We start from the raw sequence: 21970 nt of genomic DNA, 5'->3' as shown, positions 1-21970 counted from the left end.
AGATCTCTCACACACACTCTTATCCCCCTATCTCTCTCCCTCTCCATCTCCTACCACCTAATTTCTCTCCCCCATCCCCTACTCTCTCTCTTCTCTCCCATCCCCTACTTTGTCTCTCTTACACACATTCCCATTCCCCCTCTCTCTCCCTCTCCCACCGCCTACTTTCTCTCCCCCATCATCATACTCTCTCTACCACCCCCTACTCTCTCTCACCCTCACACTACTACGACCTACTATCTCTCTCTCAAGTTCTCTCTCTCCCTCTCTACTCTCTCCCCCCCATCTTGTACAAGCTCTCTCTACCTCTCCCACTCTCTCTCCCATCGCCTACTTTCTCTCCCCCATCCCCTACTCTCTCTCTCTCGTCTCCCATCCCCTACTCTCTTACACTCTCCCCCATCCCCTACTCTCTCTCTTCTCTCCCATCCCCTACTCTCTCACACTTTCACTCTCTCCCATCCCCTACTCTATCTCTCTTACACATACACCCCCATCCCCCCTCTCTCTTTCCCTCTCCCACCGCCTACTTTCTCTCCCTCATCGTCGTACTCTCTCTCTCTGCTAGCCCCTACTCTCACACTCTCACACTTTTCCCCATCCCTTTCTCTTTCTCTCCTACACACACACTCCCATCCCCCCTCTCTCTTTTCCTCTCCCACCGCCTACTTTCTCTCCCCCGTCGTTGTACTCTCTCTCTGCCACCCCCTCCTTTCTCAAAACACATCACTCCCCATCCTCCCTACTCTCTATCCTCCCTACTCTCTCACCCATCCCCTCCCTCTCTCTCTTCCTACTCTCTCCCATCCTTTACTCTCTCTCACACTCTCTCTCTCCCACCACCTACTCTCTTTACCTCTCTCAGCCCCTCTCCTCTCCCATCTTCGACTCTTTAGATCTCTCACACACACTCTTATCCCCCCTATCTCTCTCCCTCTCCTACCACCTAATTTATCTCCCCCATCCCCTACTCTCTCTCTTCTCTTCCATCCCCTAATTTGTCACTCTTACACACATTCCCATTCCCCCTCTCTCTCCCTCTCCCCTTGCCTACTTTCTCTCACCCATCATCGTACTCTCTCTACCACCCCCTACTCTCTCTCACACTCACACTACTACTACCTACTATCTCTCTCTCAATTTCTCTCTCTCCCTCTCTACTCTCTCTCTCTCCCATCTTGTACAAGCTCTCTCTGCCTCTCCCACTCTCTCTGCCACCACCTACTTTCTCTCCCCCATCCCTTGCTCTCTCTCTCATCTCCCATCCCCTACTCTCTCACACTCTCACACTCTCCCCATCCCCTACTCTCTCTCTCCACTCCCATCCCCTACTCTCTCACACTCTCACTCTCTCCCATCCCCTACTCTATCTCTCTTACACATACACCCCCATCCCCCCTCTCTCTTTCCCTAACCCACCACCTACTTTCTCTCCCCCATCGTCATACTCTCTCTCATCCACCCCCTACTCTCACACTCTCACACTCTCTCCCATCCCCTGCTCTATCTCTCTTACACACACACACTCCCATCCCCCCTCTCTCTTTTTCTCTCCCATTGCCTACTTTCTCTCCCCCATCATCGTACTCTCTCTCTCTACCACCCCCTACTTTCACACTTTCACACTCTCTCCCATCCCCTACTCTCTCACTTTCATAGATACACACACTCTTATCTCCCCGCTCTTCTTCTTCTCTCCCATCCCCTACTCTCTCTCACTCTCTCTCTCTCCCACCACCTACTCTCTTTACCTCTCTCAGCCCCTCTCCTCTCCCATCTTCGACTCTTTAGATCTCTCACACACACTCTTATCCCCCCTATCTCTCTCCCTCTCCTACCACCTAATTTATCTCCCCCATCCCCTACTCTCTCTCTTCTCTTCCATCCCCTAATTTGTCACTCTTACACACATTCCCATTCCCCCTCTCTCTCCCTCTCCCCTTGCCTACTTTCTCTCACCCATCATCGTACTCTCTCTACCACCCCCTACTCTCTCTCATACTCACACTACTACTACCTACTATCTCTCTCTCAATTTCTCTCTCTCCCTCTCTACTCTCTCTCTCTCCCATCTTGTACAAGCTCTCTCTGCCTCTCCCACTCTCTCTGCCACCACCTACTTTCTCTCCCCCATCCCTTGCTCTCTCTCTCATCTCCCATCCCCTACTCTCTCACACTCTCACACTCTCCCCATCCCCTACTCTCTCTCTCCACTCCCATCCCCTACTCTCTCACACTCTCACTCTCTCCCATCCCCTACTCTATCTCTCTTACACATACACCCCCATCCCCCCTCTCTCTTTCCCTAACCCACCACCTACTTTCTCTCCCCCATCGTCATACTCTCTCTCATCCACCCCCTACTCTCACACTCTCACACTCTCTCCCATCCCCTGCTCTATCTCTCTTACACACACACACTCCCATCCCCCCTCTCTCTTTTTCTCTCCCATTGCCTACTTTCTCTCCCCCATCATCGTACTCTCTCTCTCTACCACCCCCTACTTTCACACTTTCACACTCTCTCCCATCCCCTACTCTCTCACTTTCATAGATACACACACTCTTATCTCCCTGCTCTCCCTCCCCCCTATTTCTCTCCCTCTCCCTCTCCCTCTCCCACTCCCTCTCCTACTGCCTACTGTCTATCTCTCTCAAGTTCTCTTTCTTCCTCTCTACTCTCTCTCTCTCTCTCTCTCTCTCTCCCCCATCCCTTACTCTCACTCTCTCTCCCATCCCCTACTACTTTCTCTCAAACTCTCACACTCTCTCCCATCCTTTACTCTATCTCTCTTATAAATAAATACACATTCCCATTCTCCCCCTCTCTCTCTCTCTCGTAGTCCTTGTCCCACTGCCTACTCTTTCCCATCCCCTACTCTATCTCTCTTAAATGCTTCTATTCCACCTCTCTCTCCCTCCCACTCCCTCTCCCATTGCCTACTCTCTCTCTCTCTCTCTCTCTCTCTCTCTCTCTCTCTCTCTCTCTCTCTCTCTCTCTCCATCCCTCTACCATTGCCTACTCTCTCTATCTCTCTCTCCCCTCTCTCATTCTTGACTCTCTCTCTTTGACACACACACACCCATCCCCCCTCTCTCCTCTTCCATCCCCTAATTTTTCTCTCACTTGCTCTCCCTCTCCCACTCCCTCTCCCATTGCCTACTCTCTCTCTCACTCTCACTCTTACTCTCTCCCTCTCCACTCTCTCTCTCTCTCTCTCTGCTAGCCTCTAGTCTCTCTTAAATTTTCACACTCTCTCCTATCCCCTACTCTCTCTCTCTCTCTCTCTCTCTCTCTCTCTCTCTCTCTCTCTCTCTCTCTCTCTCTCTCACACACACACACACACATTTTTATTCCCCCCTATCTCCCCCTCTCCCACTCCCTCTCCCATCGCCTACTCTCTCTTCCATCCCCTACTCTCTCTTGAGCTACTTTTTCTTCCCCCTCTCCCATTCCATACTCTCTCTCTTTCACACACATGCACTCCCATCCTCCTCTCTCTCAAGTTCTTCCTCTCCCACTCTGTCTCCCATCACCTACTCTCTCTCTCCTCCATCCCCTACTCTTAATCTCTCTCTCCCAACCTATACTCTCTCTCACACTTCCTCTCTCTCCCATCCCCTACTTTAAATCTCTTTCCCCCATCTCGCACTCTCTCTTTTCCACCCATACTCTCTCTCACACTTCCTCTCTTTGCCACCCCTACTCTCTCTCTCATCCTATACTCTCTTTGCCACCCCTACTTTTTCTCACTTTCTCTCTCCCATCCTGTACTCTCTCCCCTCTCCTATCCCCTACTTTCTCTCTATCTCTTTCATGCACACACATAGCCATTCCCCGATCCCTCCCCACCTAGTTCTCTTTTGCAACTTACATCTTGATAGTGCGTGCGCACTAAGTGCTTATGCCCTATAGCGTGCACGCGCTATTAAGAGCTGAGGTTTAAATAGTGCGTGCACGCTATAGTGCGTGCGCGCTATAAGGTGCACACGCTATTTAAACCTTAATCAAACCCAAGCCTAAGGCTTGGTTTTGCCTTGGAGATCCAACCCAAAGGTTTGGATTTGATGAACAGGCCTGAGAAATGTTTTCCAGCAAACATACAAAAAATGATTGTTTTTTCTTCTGTGCTCCCCTTCAAGATTTTTCATGGCTGGGTATCGATAAGATCAGGTTACATAGCATTATAGGTCTCTGTGTTAGCTATCTAACCATATAATTTATTTTTAATTTGAACTATTTCAAGCCTTTCATCTATAATTTCTTTTGAATGTATGTTCATTTTTTGTCAAAAACCACCACGTACTAATTGGGCTATAGATTTTAGCTCGTTCATCGAATTTTGTAACAACTTAGTTTTTTAGAAACTAGACTCCATTCTACACACTTTGAAAAAAAAAAAATTTGATTTTAGATTAGTTTTCAATTATTTCTAGGGGGAGCACACAGATATTTCACGTTTTTGGGATGTGTCTAGTTAAAAAATCCGTTTAAAAAAAAAATAGACATTATAAAATTACTCGAAAAATCTAGGATAAACTACATAGTGTTAAGTAAGTTTTGACTAGAGCGATTAAAAAAATTCAAAAAAAAAGTTAAAATTTTAGGGGGGCCACACTTTGTACTGTGTTATGTTTTTTTGGAATAAACAGTACCACTTTTGGTGGCCCCCTTTTTTGAGGACCTAAAACTAAACCATTTTGAAAAAAAATTAGTAGTTTAGAAACTAGATTCAAAGGACTGCGACTTTTTTTTTTGTCATATCTGAAAATTTTGAGCATAACTATCTTCAAATTCTTGTTGAAGTTCAAAATTTGCAGATTTCAGGAAAAAGGTGTCCACTTATACCCCCCTTTTGGCACCACAACTTTGTGCACTTACCCAGATACAAGAACCACATTTCCACACACATAATAGGGATTCCCACATGAAAACTTACCAAAAACTACATAAAGATAAAAAAATAATTGGATAAAAAATGTCTAAAAAAGGAAGTGGAACCCAACACCTATGATGGAGGAAACCTCCACAAGTCCCTTCTTATGATAAGGTAGCTAGGACTCAGATAGAACTAGGTTCCTTAATAGTTAACCTTTTAAATTAAGTACCCTATTCACTTACCATTTAAAGATTCTATAACAAGTGCAATGAAGTACATAAACAGATGGTCTTGGGCCATATTGATGGTACAAAAAAGATTCATACAAAGATACAATTATAAATAGACATTTTTAGACCATATAAGTATCAATAGAAAAATATGTTTCTTAGAGAAAAATATAATGCTCACCAAGACAAAAAAAACAATGGATAACTCATAATTCATTAACAAAATTACTTGAAGGTTTAGAAATGTTGATTACTTCTGCAAGAGAGACATGTGTCTCATATGATGGGGCTTGATAATAGTGATATGATCTTAAAAAAAAGAGAACACAAAATCATGGACTAAAGATCTAAAACACACATTTACATCTAAGATTGGAAAAGTTTCAAATTACCCAAATACTTTGAAAATAATATTTTTTGAATGATTAAGAATATTTTCTTTTGAAAAAATGATAAATATTTGACCAAATAAACTTACAATAAAAAATTTAGTTTTTGAAGAAACTTATAAGTTTAAATATTTGAAATAGAAAATCAAAAGGTTAAAAGGATTTTCTTTATATAACTTGAATTTTGAAAGAATTTGAAAGGAATCTCACCCTTGTACTTCCCTTTGTCTCTAACCATTCTTTTCATTAATAGAGCCTCTAGTTATTCTTGTTCATCTTCTTTAGGAATAGGCTTTGTAGCTTATTTCTATACCTGGACGAGCTTGGTTCACCTCTTTTTATTGGCGTTGCAGCTGGTGCAATTGAGGCTATGAATGCAACTTCAACCTTAGGTGGTTGACTATTGTCAAAATTGCTAAGTTCAAACATAGTAAAGTTGCCTATCAATGCATTGAATGACACTTCCATCTTGTTGATGGTTCTCAACTCTTGGATGGTTGACACCCTTATGGCATACTTAGGCATCAGAGTTCTTAGCATCTTTGTAACACACTTATCTTTAGATATTATTACAATACATACTTTGATGGATAGTATGATATCCTTCACTTGCTTATCATAGGCTTTAATCTCTTCTCCTTCTTGCATTCTCATGTCATCAAAATTTATTCACAAGCTTTCCCCCATATCCCTCATGACATGCTTGTTTCCACCATGGATGACCTTTAGCTTCTCCCACATTTTTTCAGGCTGTCCCCAATTCTCCCATATCTATGTATTTAGACTATGACAAGATTCTTTCTAGATCATATATTGTAGTCATATGTATCTCCATCTCATTTAGCTAGTCGACACTAAGTGGGGTAGTTAGTTCCACATATTTGACCTTAACATGGGTACAATAGGCATCTCTTAGAGTCTTCAAATGTAAGTGCATCTTCTTGCACCATGAGATGTAGTTTTCCCTAGAGAACTTTGGCGCATCTCTTTTAAACATCTTGATATTTTCCTCGATATGTTAAGCTCTTGTCTCCTTTAGGACCTAGGCTATGATACCAATTTCTAGTCCCAACTAGGGGTTGGAGTACTAAGACCAATGGGCGTGAATTGGTATACTTACTATTTCTTTGGATTACACTCCTCTTCAATCTACAGGTAGTAACTTGACTGGTCAGAGTTAACAAAAAACACATCACATGAAAATGCCAACACATAACATAGGGTTTATCTTGTGGAAACCTAATTAGAGTAAAAACCATAGTGTGTGAGATGATCCTCACAAATTTTGCACTCTTCTAAAGTATGTTTGATCAATATGTTATCCATGTTAAAATATTATAATGACACTATGAGGTACCACCCTATTAGAAGCTTTTGATTACACCTATCAAGATCTTTCTTTGTAAGGAGAAGCTTGGTTAGATGACTTTGGAACACAAGTTAATGTGTTAGCCTATTAAAGTATTTGTACAAAGGACTAGTTAAGATCCAACCTTGATGGGATTTACTATTGCAAAGATAAGTAGACAATAGAAAAATAATGTAATGGTTTAGCTACTGAACTTAGCTTGGTATAGATCTTTGGTTGGCTCTCTTAACTAGTTTTCAATTGTTCTTTTCCTTCTCTAGACTATACAACTCCAATCTCTTATCGGTTGTGTTTTTTCTTTACCTTACTTAAGCACACAGTACTCTTTCTTTCTTTTTTCTTTAGGCTTGCTCTCCTCTTCTCAGTACAACAATCACCTTAAAGGGTTGATCTCTTCTTGATCACTCTTCTTTTCTCTATGAGATTCCACTTTAGATTGGCTCTTCTGGCTAATCACTTGGTAAACTAACCTTCCCTCCTTCAACTTCATTTCCTTTTATACTTTCTCTCCTACTTTTCTTGGAAGCTATTTCACCCTAAGAATTCAAAATTTGAATTCCCCTCCTATTAACAAATCAATCACCCATTGCAATGGTGTGCCTCTCTTACCAAGTTGTGGTTGTTTGTACAAGAGTCATGGGTGTCATGTGTCTTCAGTGAATTTGATCTATTGAAAAGAACTTAATTTTGAACTCTTTCAACTATTTTTCAATCCTTTCTCCCATCACCATTAAATGTGACATTGAGTGTATTATTTTCCCTCTACATGATTAGGTAGTCAAAAATATTGTGCTTCATACTTTTTATGCTAACTCATCTTGCTACTCTATTTTTTGTTTCTATCACTTGTCTTCCTTCTATTTGCATGGACTTCCCTTAGTGCACTTACCATGCCACAAATAACTAGATTACCTTTTCATTGTTTCCACTAAGCTTACCATCTTTCCTTTCTTCCCTTTTGAGTTAGGGTCACACATTAGAGTTTCTTACCAATTGTACCAATCTACTAGTCTAGATCCCTTTTCTTGTGTTTCCAGCAATGACAACACCTTTGATGACTAAGTTTATCAATCTTCCTCTTAGTTGGTCTCTTATAGTTAGGCCAATAGTGTTACCTTGGTAGAGAGGTCTTGAGGAGAGAGGACTTGGAGAAGACTATCCTTAGGATTGGGGGTTAAAATAGTGAACATTAGGAAGGATTAAAGGAAGGCCTAATTAGGAGTCCAAGTGATTAGGAACTCAGAGTGGACATCTCCCTATCAATATTTACATATCATTATAGTTGTTAATCATGTTTTCATTCTTAAATCATTTCTATTTCATCTAGATTAATTCACCACATCTTGCATAAAACATACAAAAATAGCCTAGGATTATATTTAAATACCTCATTCTAGTATTGTTTAGTCATTAATAGCTTGGTAATTTGAGAGAAATCATACTCGTATTAGATAGGAGGCAATCTATTGATTTATTTTGTTAATCATGGTTTATTTATTTGATTATCTAATTTTTTTAATCTAACATATAAGAATTTATTGAAGTATTGTATCGTAGCTCTACAAGTACATTTTTTACACACACAGTGTGGAAAGAAAAAACACGTAGGAAATAATGTAATTTATCACCTAATTTTTTTAGTAAAAATGTTCAAAGCACTACAAAAAATCATAACTACCAATAAGACAATATCAAAAAAATAAATCTAGCTTTAATAAGAAAAGGTGGATGAAGATTTGACTAATCATGTACAATTCCCAACAAATAGATCAATAGGTAAACACATATAAAAACATAAGTCTTGTACCTTAACAAAATAGGGACTAAAAACCTTTATTTCTATAACATTTACTTGATGTGAGTTTAAGTTCCCATCTTGATTTCAACATCAAAGAAAATAATACACTTAAAGGATTTTTAAGAAAAACAAGGCTTCTTGACACACAATATTTTGGTATGAAGAAAATACACAGTATGTAATATATATCATAGTTTATAATATAAGTTTTGTGTTATTTTTATAACTCTCTTGAAAATTTGGGTCCCAAAAAAAAATGAAAATGAAATCAATATAATGTGCAGTTTTCATCATAATTTGGCAAACATTTTGATTTTAATGCTTCAATAAGTTTGTTACAAGATTTCTGATTCTTGAAAGAAAGGGAAAAATTAAAAAATTATTATAATTCACAAATACAAATAATTTAAGGAGTCTTGGTTCTAGGAGGAATAAAAGAAAGACACAAAGTTAAAAGAAGCTAAAAAAGACAAAATGCAATTTCTATCATAATTTAGAATCATCAATGATTTTATACTTTTGTAAGATTCTTGAGAGTGTTTGCTTTTAAAAAGAAGGAAAAAGACACATGATCTTAAGACATAGAAAAGACACAATGCACATAGGTTTTATCATAATTTTTAATACTAAATAAATCAATACTTCAATGAGACCCTTGATATATTTTTTATCGCAACAGAAAAGGGAAAAATTATAATTTTAACTATAATTTACCAATACAACCATGGTTCTATTAGACTTTTAAAAGGTTTTCAATCTATCAAGAAAGGAAAAAGACACATGACCCTAAAGCAAAAAAAGACAACTTATCATTTTTAGTGTAACTCAAACAAGTAAATGGTATAATGTTTTGAAGTAAGCTCAATATGAGAGTTTTGAGCTTGAAAATAAAAATTAAAAAAATAAGATTATTATAATAATTTTGATGTAAGAACTTTTTAGCATTCACAAAGTAGTGTAGTTATCCAACACAAGAGCACAAGGCTAAAGGGTTTGGCTATGAGTCAGGGAGGGGGATAACCATGTTACCAAATACAACTTAGACACAATCTCAACCTTATCCATTGTGTTGTTATGCCTAAATCTTTGTTGAAGAAAATAGACTAATGGGTGAATACGCCTCAAGCACATTCTAGACCTTTTTCATTATATTGTTAGGTTAAAGCCTTTGTCTAAGAGCTAAGGAATGTGGAGTATCTATCCTACCAAATATGCCTCATACACAATCTAGACCTTATCAATTGTGTTGTTAGGTTGAAACCTTTGGCTAAGAGCCAAAGACTCAGGGTAATCGATGGACTACCAAATATCTCTTAGGCATGATCTCTAACTATATTCATTATATTGTTAGGTGAAACCTATAACTAATAGGCAAAGGCTAGTGGGTATCCATTCTACCAAATATTCCTTATACATTCTCTCAACATTCTCCCAACATTCTCCATTATGTTGTTAGGTTGAAGCTTTTGTCCAAGAGTCAAGAATTGAGAGGTATCCATTCCACCAAATACATCTTTAGACATAATCTCAATTTTATCCATTATACCTTAAAGTACCAAGAGTCGACATGATCTTAACGTGCTTACTTAGAACCATCAACTTAACAAATAGAACAAAGATATCTCAACAACAAATACAATATTTCTCTTTGACTTAAAAACATAAATGATTAAATGCTGCAAGCTTTCTCTATCACTTGAAAACATAAAGATCAAATGTTCACATTTTTCTCCATAACATGAAAACATAAATGATCTCTAATGCTTGCCTAGGTCTTTTGTGGGGAGAGTTTTAGTAAACCCACAATTCCTAGGGCGACTATTGGCATTCGTGCTAGGGCAGGAAAGAAAGGCGTGAGTTTACGGAGGATTCCATAAATGCTTTCACGAGTATATGCGCCTTAATTTAAGAAGTCAACTGCATGAGCCACTTATTTGGAAAACACGTAGTTGGTTTCAATCCAAACACTCAATCCACAGTGCTCCTAGTTATGGCGGAGACTCAAACTCTAAAAAGTAATTGGATTCACTACTATTCACATGACTGCCATATCTCCACGGAATGACTGCTTTCACAGACTTTACTTTGCACATTCAGACCCTCCTTCAATTAATTTCATGGTATGAGTACGCGTGATGAATGCATTCAATTCTCTCTCTCAAGTACCCATTTCTCCATTCTTCACTAATCCATTGTTTTACAGTTCCATTTTCATTAATGGCAGTAGCCACAGAAAAAATATAAGAGCTTCCCATGCCAAATGTGGAGGAAAACTGAAGGCAGCATAGTCTCAATGGAGGCCAAAATATGGGCTTTTCAAGATCTTCGTTTCTTTTTCCTTGTCTTTATGGAGTGAATGCACGGGATGACCAGATGGGCATTATTAGTATCTCCAGGTAGAACTTCTATGCCAGCCTTTTGATATCAAAATTTCTTCATTAGCAATATGAAAGTTTGAGAATGTATCATACTAATATAATGAGATTTTTGGATTTTCTATCTGATGTAAAAATCATAATGAAATTCTTGGATGTTCTATCTAATGTAGAAATCATAATGAGATTTTTGGATTTTCTATCTAATGTATAATTCATAATGAGATTTTTGTTCTATCTAATGTATAAATCATACTTTATGAATTGTTGTCAAGGTGATCCATTAAATTTTATTCAAAATATTGGTGCGAAAATCATCACAGTCGAAATCTCTTGTTGTAAAGGTGGTTCATTCAATTTTGTTCAATATATTGGCGCAAATCTTATCACAGTCAAAATTTAGGGATTTCATTACATTGATATAAAGGTGGATGAAATATTTATTTTGTAATATCGATGAGATTTTTGGATTTTGATTGTGAGATAAATTTTATATTTAATATTTTGGATCATGTTCTATTGATCATCATTCAAGTTCACTGTCTACTCTTGTTTTAATTCAAGTGATTCATTCTCTATCTCTTGTTCTACCTCTTTTTTATGTGGGACTGAGGAGCATAATCTGAAATATTGATGTGAAAATTATCAGTTTTTAATTCAAAGCGATTCATTCTCATCTTTTGTTCTTATGTTGGATTGAGGAGCATAATCGGAAATATCGATGTGAAAATTATCAGTTAGAATATGATCTCATTACATTGTTATCGAATTTATTAATTAACTATATGAAATCTTCAGTCTATGATAAATTTTGATTGTTTATAATATTCACACCTATAATATTGTACTCCATGAATCATCACCAGAAGCGCTTCATTATCTTCTTTGGTTACTCCTGTTGATGTTGGATTTTACAGTCTAATTTCAGATGTTGATGTAAAAACTATCACACCAAATGTTTTGGTGAAAATTATGGCACAGTCAAACTCTACAGGTCTCACATTGCCAACAAATTTTTTGTCATGATTGGCAACATGAGAATTTTTGTCTATAATATTAATATAATAAGATTTTGGAATTTTGATTGTGTAATATTTTTACCATCTCATGTTTGGGATCATTCTACATAAATCATCATCATAGTGACTCGTTCTTTTCTTTGGCCCCAATTCATTCCAATGTTGGATATTGAAGTATTATTTTAAATATTGATGTGAAAATTATCACAGGGTCATAATCTAGAGATCTTCTTGCATTCATATCAAAAATAATGCATGAAACTTTTATAGTCTATGATGTAAATTAAGGAGATTTCTAGATTTTGAAAGGGAAAAATATTACATCTAACGTATCAGATTATTCATTCGGATTTAACTCACCCAATGTTCTTCATGAATCTAAACCAGTTATTCAATAATTTTAGTCATTTCAAACATTATGTCAAAGCTTAATTTTTGGGTTTCAAAGTTTTATTACTTGGTTAGAGCTCTCTAAAATGAGTCTTGGTTTTAACTTTTTTGTTTTATGATATGCAGATAGTAGAAAGATGGGCAGAAGGTTGAAGACAAGGTAAGAGTGTGCCTGGCTCCCTGTATGCCACGTGAGATGCTGATCACCATTTGATTGGAATCCTACGTGGCTTACCGGGAGCTACGCATGCTTTCTTAACATTTTTCCATCTCTCCGTATTCTTTTGTTGCAGGTGGGTCAAGAATGGATATTCTATGCAATTTGTACATTCTTCTCAGATTACTTGTTTTGGAGATGGGAAATCACATTTCAATCTAACAGATTCAGTCCAACAGTTTTTCTTTCTCTGCTGATCCTCCAAATGAGGAATGAGGGAAGAGGGATCTGTATATGTTTTTCAGCTTTACCATGATTCCTTGTATGTACTTCTCAGCATTTCCTTGCTTGATTGTCTTTTGGATGCCTCAGCAATTATACTACATTTACTTGCCTACATTCATTTAACATTGGTTTTGTCATTGTGAAATCAAGAAATAAAGAACTTCAGCTTCATTTAAGAACTTTTCTTTGTTTCTGTTCGAAATATCTTCAAATATTCATTGGAAGTCTTGAAGGTATAGCCTAGAAAATCTTTGTACCTTTTCAAAGAGATGGTTTAGGAGCTATTTTTAATTTTAAAATTTCAAAATCTCTCAATGGTAATAAAAATGATAGCAGTGTGTTGTAAAATATCTAAATAAATTTGTTATGATAGGAGTTTGTTGTAAAACATCTAAAGGAATTTGTTTTAGAGAGATAAAGGATGAATTTATGAAAAACATATGGTATAAACAATAAAGTTATTTGAATAGGACATGAATATGTGTGTAGAATTTTGGCCATAAATATTGTTTTAATAAAAATAATAAAGAGTAGGTTGTTTAATGGTGCAAAATATTTTATACAAGAGTCTAAAGTACACAAGACAAAAATCCTCTCCAAACGAGTGAGGAAAGAAACAAGATTCATGGATGGAGTGGCTATGTTTAGAATCTTGGTGTACCAAAGTTGAACCATAAGTGCCAATCAAAATTCAAAAAATCAAGGTTAGGAAAGTTGATATGAGAATTTAATCAATTTATTAATTAATCTTATATCAAAAATATGTAAGAATCGAATCATGCAGAAGTATCTTGGTTGCTTTAACAATATTGCATCAGCCAAAAAAAATTCTTATTTATTTCTCTTGTTTCGTGTTTGTGGAATGGCCCTTATTGTTTGTGTTCTCTCTTTACATGCACTTTTATTTTTAATCTAAACCTATCCTGGATCATTTTCCTATGTTCAAAAAATTTAATTTGATTGTATGTAGGAGTTATCCTTTCTCTTTTCTCATGTCATGTTCTTTCTTGGCACCTTGAGTAACATGCGGGTTTGGCTTTAGTGCTCGGTTACATGTGATATTAAGGCTTTCTAGAGCCTCGGGGATCTCTTTTTGGATCATATGTGGACCTATATTTATCCTCTTGGATGTTAATTTTTTTAATTATAAGGTTATTGATTTCTCCTTTAGGGAAAGACCTTTATTTTGTATTAATTTTCTTGATAGACCGACTTGTGGTCTCACTAGCTATATAATTTGAGATCTAGGACTAGAATAGGCAAACTAAAATTGGATAGAAGGAAGATAAAGTGAATTTGGCTCTGTAAGCCCAAGCTTTTAAGCTTGCAGATTGTAAATTGAATATTTATGGAGCAACTAGCTAGGCCTTATGCCTGATATGTTCAAAGAAAATTATCTCATCATGTCTGCATTGAATTCAAAATAATTTCTTATGGGTTCTTCAATGGAATTGGCTTCTATGTGTAACTCTAGCGATGGTAAATTGGGATTGTCTCTTTTGACCTCCTAGTCTTTGTTGGAATTCTTTAAAATAACTGAGAGCAGGGTGAATCAATTATCCAAGGTCCAAATGTACAAATAAAAGTTTTCATTGGTTAACAGATCCATATCCATAAAACCATAACATGCATGTGTCCATTAGATCATACAATATCTCAACTTAATAGGTCACTTTCCTAGGTCAAAATAACTTTGAAGTAATGTAAAATTGAAATACCATAAGCACATTCACACAATTTGACACAATGATTTTATGTGGAAACCCAATTTGTGAAAAACCACCAATAACATGCTACCCAATTTCACTCTTAGGAAGTGATGCCCTGTGAAAGTCTAACCCCTGTAAAGGTTATAATACATACTATTAAATGTGACTCAGTTAAAGGATTTCAATCACCTCATAAGGAGTAAGCCTTGTTGGAGGACTTTAGAACATTATATTATAATGTCACCCAGTTAAAGGATTTGCAAATGACTATTAGGTCAACCTTAATCCAAAGGATTTATCCACATTGGTATAGTTGTTAGAAAGTAACAATAGGACTTGATCTAATAAAAAATTAAAAATCACTTGAAAATTATATATCTCTAGTTCAGTCCTCCATTCTACTTGGCATTCATACTCGTCAACTATGATATCTTGTTCACCCTTCAATAATTCATCCTCTTAAGCTTTCTTTCTTTGTATGCCAACTATACAATCTCTTCTATTTGGCCACTAGATGAAGCAACACCCTAGACTTCTTGTCTTCCTTAAGTTCTCGCGCATGACAACCTTTGCTTCTAGCTAGCTATCTATATAAATAGAGAATTTAGATCTTGTGTTTCTTAACAACAATCATCCGTTTTAGGGTTAGGTAAGATTCAATGAATCTAACCACTTTTCCATTTTAGTTCCTCTAAAATCTTCCTTGAATTCATCTCAAAATGGTTTATCTTGAATTTTGTGCCTCCAGCTCATCATAGTCATCTTCTATGTACTTCACATAATTCAAGAAATCAAATCAGACAACTAAGATTCGTCAAATCTTTGATTTAACACTTTTTGATGTCACTCAGCACTTACAATATTTTGTCACTCAGCCAACACTACTTCACTTGGCAAACACTAAAGTTTACTGATGCTTGGCACCAACTAAACTTTACTCAACATATACTAACTTTCACTTAGCTTCCACTATTTGTCTTCTTTGAGGGACATATGTTATCATGAAATGTGTTGAAAGGGGTCATACATTGACCCATATGAACAAATAAAAGAGGCTTCTAGGGGTCATTGGACCCTTGGGGACATGTAATATCATGAAATATGTTGAAAGAGGTGATAGGTTATCCTATGACCTCTTTCAAATGATTTAATCATAAGAAATAGGTCCCTAGGGGACCTAGCTCCTCTAGGGACATATGTTGTCATGAAATGTGTTGAAAGGTGTGATAGGTTATCCTATGACTTCTTTTGACCCATTAGAACAAATAAAATAGGTCCACATATAGCCTAGGACCCCTAGGGGTATATATGTTGTCATGAAGTGCAATGAAAGGGGTTATAATTTATCCTATGTTACCTTTTGACCAATTAAAACAAATTAAATTTATTCTTAGGGGTCCTAGGACTCCTATTGACATATGTTGTCATGAAATATGTCCAAAGGGGTCATAGGTTATGAAATGACCCCTGTCAACCCATTTGAACAAATAAAATAGAATGCTAGGGGTCCTAAAACACCATGGGACATATATTTTCATGAGATGTGTTGAAAGGGATCACAAGTTTTCTTATGGCCTCTTTCAACATATTCAACTAAATAAAATATATCCCTAGGGGTTCTAAGACCCCTAAGGACATATATTGTCGTCAAATGTGTTGAAAGGGGCCATACATTCTCCTATGACTATTTTGACCCATATGAACAAATGAAATAAGTCCCTAGGGGTCTTAGGACCCCTAAGAACATATGTTGTCATGAAATGCATTCAAAAGTATTATTGATTATCCTATGACCAACTTTGATCCATTTAACCAAATAAAATATGTCCCTAAGATCCAAGGACCCCTAGAGACATATGTTGTCATTAAATGTGTCAAAAGAGGTCATAAAATATCCTATGACCCCTTTCAATCCACATGAACAAATGAAATAAGTCCCTAGGGGTCCTAGGCCCCTAAGGACATTTTTTGGCATAAAATTATTCACAAGGGGTCATAGGTAATCATATGACCCCTTTCAATACATTTGAACAAATAAATATGTCGCTAAGGATTTAAGTACCGATAGGGACTTATGTTGTTATGAAATGTGTTGAAAGGTCATATGTTATCTTATGATCCCTTTCAATAGAAATGAATAAATGAAATGGGTCCCTAGGGGTTCAGGACCCTTAGAGACATATGTTGTCCTCAAATGTGTCAAAAAGGATCATAGGCTAACCTATGACCCCTTTCAACCCATATAAACATATGAAATAGGTCCATAGGGTACTGGGACACTTAATAACATGTTTTGTCATGAAGTCTGTTAAAATGGGTCATAGGTTAACCTATGATTCCTTCAAATTCATATGAACAAATAAAATAGGTCAATAGGAATCCTAGAACTCCTAGGGAGATATGTTATCATGAAATCTATTTAAAGGGGTAGTAGTTATCCAATGACCCCTTTCAACTAAATCAAGCTAATGAAATAGGTCTAAGGGAATTAGGACCCCTACAGACATATGTCATTTTAAAATGCATCAAAAGAGGTCATAAATTATTGTATGACCCCTTTTGACTCATATGAACAAATGCAATAGGTACCTAGGGGTCATATGTTATCCTATAACCCCTTTCAACCCAAATGAACAAATGAAATAGGTCCCTAGGGGTCCTAGGACCCCTAGGAACATATGTTTTCCTCAAATACATTGAAAAGGGTCATAGGTGAACCTATGAACCCTTTCAACCCATATGAACAAATAAAATAGGTTCCTAGGGGTCCTGTGACACCTAGGGACATATGTTGTCATGAAATTTGTCAAAACAGGTCCTTATGGATTCTAGGACCCCTAGGGACATATTTTGTCATGAATTGTGTTGAAAAGGGTAGTATGTTATCCTATGACCCCTTTCAACCCATTCAAAATAAAGATATAGGTCCATACGTGTCCTAGGACCCCTACAAACATATGTTGTAATGAAATGCATTGAAAGAAGTCATAATTAAAAATTTGTCCATTCTCTCCTCAGGATTTGTAATAAGGGTTTAACCACCTCCTAAGTACTATAGGTTGAGTAGCTGTATCGGGAATTTATAGATCAATCTTTTGGTGCAAATGAAACCTCACTCTAACAAGTGGTATTAGAGCTTGGTCACAGGTTTGAATACTCAAACCCTTGGGTAACACTGAGGGGGAGATTATTAGAAATTTGTTTAGTGCTCCCCTTAGGATTCATGATAAGGGCTTAACCACCTCCTGTGTACTATAAGTTGAGTGGTTATATCGGGCATTGACAGATAGGTCTTTTGGTTCAATGACAACCCCACTCTAATAGTCATAGATTATTCTATGACACATTTCAATTGAGATGAACAAATGTAATAGGTCCCTAGGGGTTGGTAGACACTTTTCTTTACGTGATCTTCTTCTAGTCTTTGTTTGAGTAATCTTTCATTATAGACTTTAAGTAGATAAACAATACACTATAGTATCAATGTCTTACTTGGTCTTAGTGTTCCTTTTATATACTTAAATAACTCAACCTTTCTCTATGTTCTCTTGTTATTCTTTCCTCTCAAATCCTCTTCATCAATCAAAAAAATTTTGTCTTACCAAAAAGTAGTAGGTTTGACATTATTGACAAAATAATGATTGTTCCATGATAGGTTCTACACTTTAAACAATCTCTTTTCAATAGTCTCCCTCTTTGGCATTGATGGCAAACCAATACCAACAACAATACCAAAAAGAAAATTAAAATCTTTGAAATTTCTCCCTCTATCAATATATGTTCTTCCTTTGTATAAGGTAATGTAAGCTTTTTCAATCTCCTTCAATGTATCTTGTCCCTAGGAATTTCTCCCTCTTTCATGTATCTCCCTTTCTATATCACCTTCTTTCTTTCTGATATCTCCCTCTTTGACAACAATGCCAAAGACTTGCCATATTTTCATGCAAATATAATCAATTTAGGTTCTCCCTCTTCCACCTTACATGTGACTTTAAATCTTATGATTCATCTCTTTCATTACTTTGGGCATCTCCTAAAGTAAGATCCATTGCACCAAGTTGTAAGATACAACATTCAGCTTAGTTGATGTAGGGCATTACTCTTACTTCTTAAGTAACTTTGGATAGGGATATCACACCTAGTTTACCTCTAAGATATTCATGGGCATCCTTAGGTAAATTTTTTGTGAATATATCAACTATCTATTCTTTCATATTCACATATTACATTCTCACTTCTTTGTCTTGAACTAGTTCTCTAAAGTAATGATACCTGATTGAAATATTCTTTGTCTTTGTGTGCATCACAGGGTTCTTTGATATGTTTATATCACTTATGTTATCACAATAAAGTACCACAGGTTCATTAATTTCTTCCTTCATTCCTTTGAGTAGTTATTTGATCCATATCACATTTGTACAATTCACTGTAGTAGCCACATATTCAACTTCAATAGTAGATTGAGATATACAATTTTGTTTCTTACTGGTCCAGGTGACCAATCTTTTTCCTAAGACAAATGCTCCACCACGTGTACTCTTTATGTCATCAATGTTTCAAGTCCAATCAGCATTTGTATAGTCTCTCAACTCAAAATTATCATTTTTCTTGTAGTATAGATCATAATCTTATGTTCCTTTCAAATATCTCATAATTCTCTTAAGAGCCATCAAATGATTCTCCTTGGGATTTGTAGAAAACCTTGCAACAATCTCAATAGCTAATGCAATTTTAGGTCTGATGTGTACTACATATTGCATCTTGCCAATCATAGACCTATACAATGTTTGATTTACTTCAAAAGAATCATCAGCCTTCGAAACTTTATGTCTTGTGACCGTAGGAATACTAACTGGTTTTGAATTCTCCATACCAAAAGTTTTCAATATTTCCTTTACATACTTAGACTGAGTGACGTAAATCTCATATTTCATCTGATATACTTACAAACTAACAAAGAACTTTATCTCTCCAAACATAGACATATCAAATTATTTCTTCATCTCATTTGCAAATGTCTTACATGATGAATTTTGACCTCCAAATATAATATCATCAACAAAAATTTCAGATAGTAAAATACCTTTACCTCCTTCTATCTTCAAATATAGATTGATGTTATCATCAGTCTTCTTAAAACCAATCTTCACAAGATAATTATGAAGCCTTTTATACCATGCTCTTGGGGTTTGTTTTAAACCATATAAATATTTTTTTAGTCTACATACCATGTTCTTGTTGTTTGGATCAACAAATCCTTCAGACTATTCAATGTAAACAATTTGACTCTAGGATCAACTATTTCCATACATGTTACATCGATTTCAACAACTATTTTTCTTATCAATTTGACATCAATTTCATTTATCAAATCTAATTTCACATTCCTTCCATCAGACTTGGTCTTCAGATTAGTTCCCACTAACTTATTTACATTCTTTTCATTCATAGGGTTGCTACCTTTATTGCTTAGTTCAATAATTTTGTGAATCATATCATTATCTATCATAATTGGTATGTCTCCAACCCATAACGTATCCTTGTGAATTCATCTTAGGATGATTCTTATCCACTTATGGTCATCAAAATCCATGTAGAACATGTATCTAATGATGTTTAGTTCAATAATATTCTCAAACCCTTGTTTAAATGATAGGTCATTATATATCATCATACAATTTATACAAGATTTTTGTTGCTTAAAAAATTAAGGCTAGAATAATTCATCCAATAAAAAAAATATTATATGACTTTACAATAGTCAATTCATTTTTTATTTTGTAGTTTTTTCCCCTAAAAACCCTTATAGGGGCATTGCCCCTCGACCCCACCACATACTGAGACTAGGAGAACACTTGGGGCACTGCCCCTTGATCCCATCTTGGGGGCATTGTCCCCAAACCCCATAGAAATAATCTTTTGGGGGGGTGGGGGGGGGGGGAAACTGTGTTACATAAAGAGGGAATAATGAACCTCTAAGTTTTATTAGGCTCCACACCACAACACACACAATAGTTTCGGCCTATGCACCATTATAGCATTAAATTTAGGAGCTTCTATACAAAAGACTCATGATGTCATGCAAAGCATGGAAAATGCACCTCAATGCAACATCATAGCATGAAAATACATTGTAGTGTGGAACAAGCAATGTCGTGCAATGCAAGATCACAATGTACGCAAGATCGAGACATTGAATGAGAAAAAAAAGTGCTCCTTCAATAAACCAACTCATTTTCAATGCCTGAAAATGTACCATAGTGTAGGATCACAGCCTAAAATATCCTTCCTTCAAACTAACCTACAATCATGTGCAGGCACAAAAATGCACCATAGTTTTGACATGTGAATGTTGAATGAGCAAAACAAGACTCATTAAATAAGAAAATTCATTTGACTAGCTTCTTTGACACACAAAAATGCACTATAGTACAAGATCATAACTTGAAAGCTCCTCCTCAATTTGACCTATTATCATGAGTGGGCACAAAAATGCACTACAATTTTGACCTATGAATGTCAAATGACCAAAACAAAGACTCATTCAATGAGAAAATCATTCGATGTAGCTCCTACAACACACAAAAATGTGCAATATTTATTTTGCACTTGAGAATTCCTAAAAATGCACAACTTTCCCTAACCAAAAATTGCAAAACTCATTCTTGGATTAGTCATCTATAATGGGATAAATTGTGAAAGAAAATGTCAACATTTTTTGTGACTCAAGGGGGATTCTTTTCTACTAAGAATAGGATCAGTGTCCTTGAAGCAATCCAATGGGCATAGAATCATAAGCATCCAATCGTGATGCACTCTATCAAAAAAAAAAAAAAAAAAGTCAACTTTGTAACTAGCAAAACATCAAAATCTACTATCTCCAAGAGGGAAATAGTTGTGCTCATGCACTTCTTTGAAAGATCAAAACACCTAACCTACTATGTACAAGAATTTATGAAACTAAAATCCAAAAATTGTTGACACAAAATTCTACACCCTTTCTTGAGGTTTGACCCTCAACCAACCTCATGTAACATGGAAACAACCTCCAAGTGTGGGACTTGCACTCTAAGTTTGAATCTCTAGAGAAGTTTGGCTTCCTTACAATCAAGATGCACCTAAACTACTACTTTTGAGGAAAAGGGAGAAGGAGATGCTAAAATTTAAATGTTGAAAGTGAAAGATGATGCACCAAATTAAATTTTTCTTACTACCTTTGTTTAATAATGCACTACACATCAATGGAACACCAAACAACATAGTTCTAGACTCAAATCTATCTCCAAGTTAAAAACTAAGAAAATGTTGAAAGAAAGAAGTATTTCACAACACACACTTACTAGCATAATAAACACAATATACAAACTAA

At 36.3% G+C, this 21970-nt stretch overlaps 1 long non-coding RNA gene across 1 annotated transcript; it reads left to right on the top strand.

The window, feature by feature from the left end:
- The first annotated feature begins 10711 nt into the window (after positions 1-10711).
- On the top strand, positions 10712-13069 carry LOC149557179 (uncharacterized). The gene is made up of 2 exons (XR_016352387.1): positions 10712-11062; positions 12577-13069. It is a non-coding gene; the product is annotated as an uncharacterized LOC149557179 (long non-coding RNA).
- Positions 13070-21970: the final 8901 nt, after the last annotated feature.

The sequence above is a fragment of the Cupressus sempervirens genome, chromosome 5 (assembly GCF_028749045.1).
Source record: "Cupressus sempervirens isolate cs-2001-9-10 chromosome 5, ASM2874904v1, whole genome shotgun sequence".
NCBI lineage: Eukaryota > Viridiplantae > Streptophyta > Pinopsida > Cupressales > Cupressaceae > Cupressus > Cupressus sempervirens.
The sequence above is the reverse complement of the archived record's forward strand: the minus strand, read 5'-3'. Positions and strand labels throughout refer to the sequence as shown.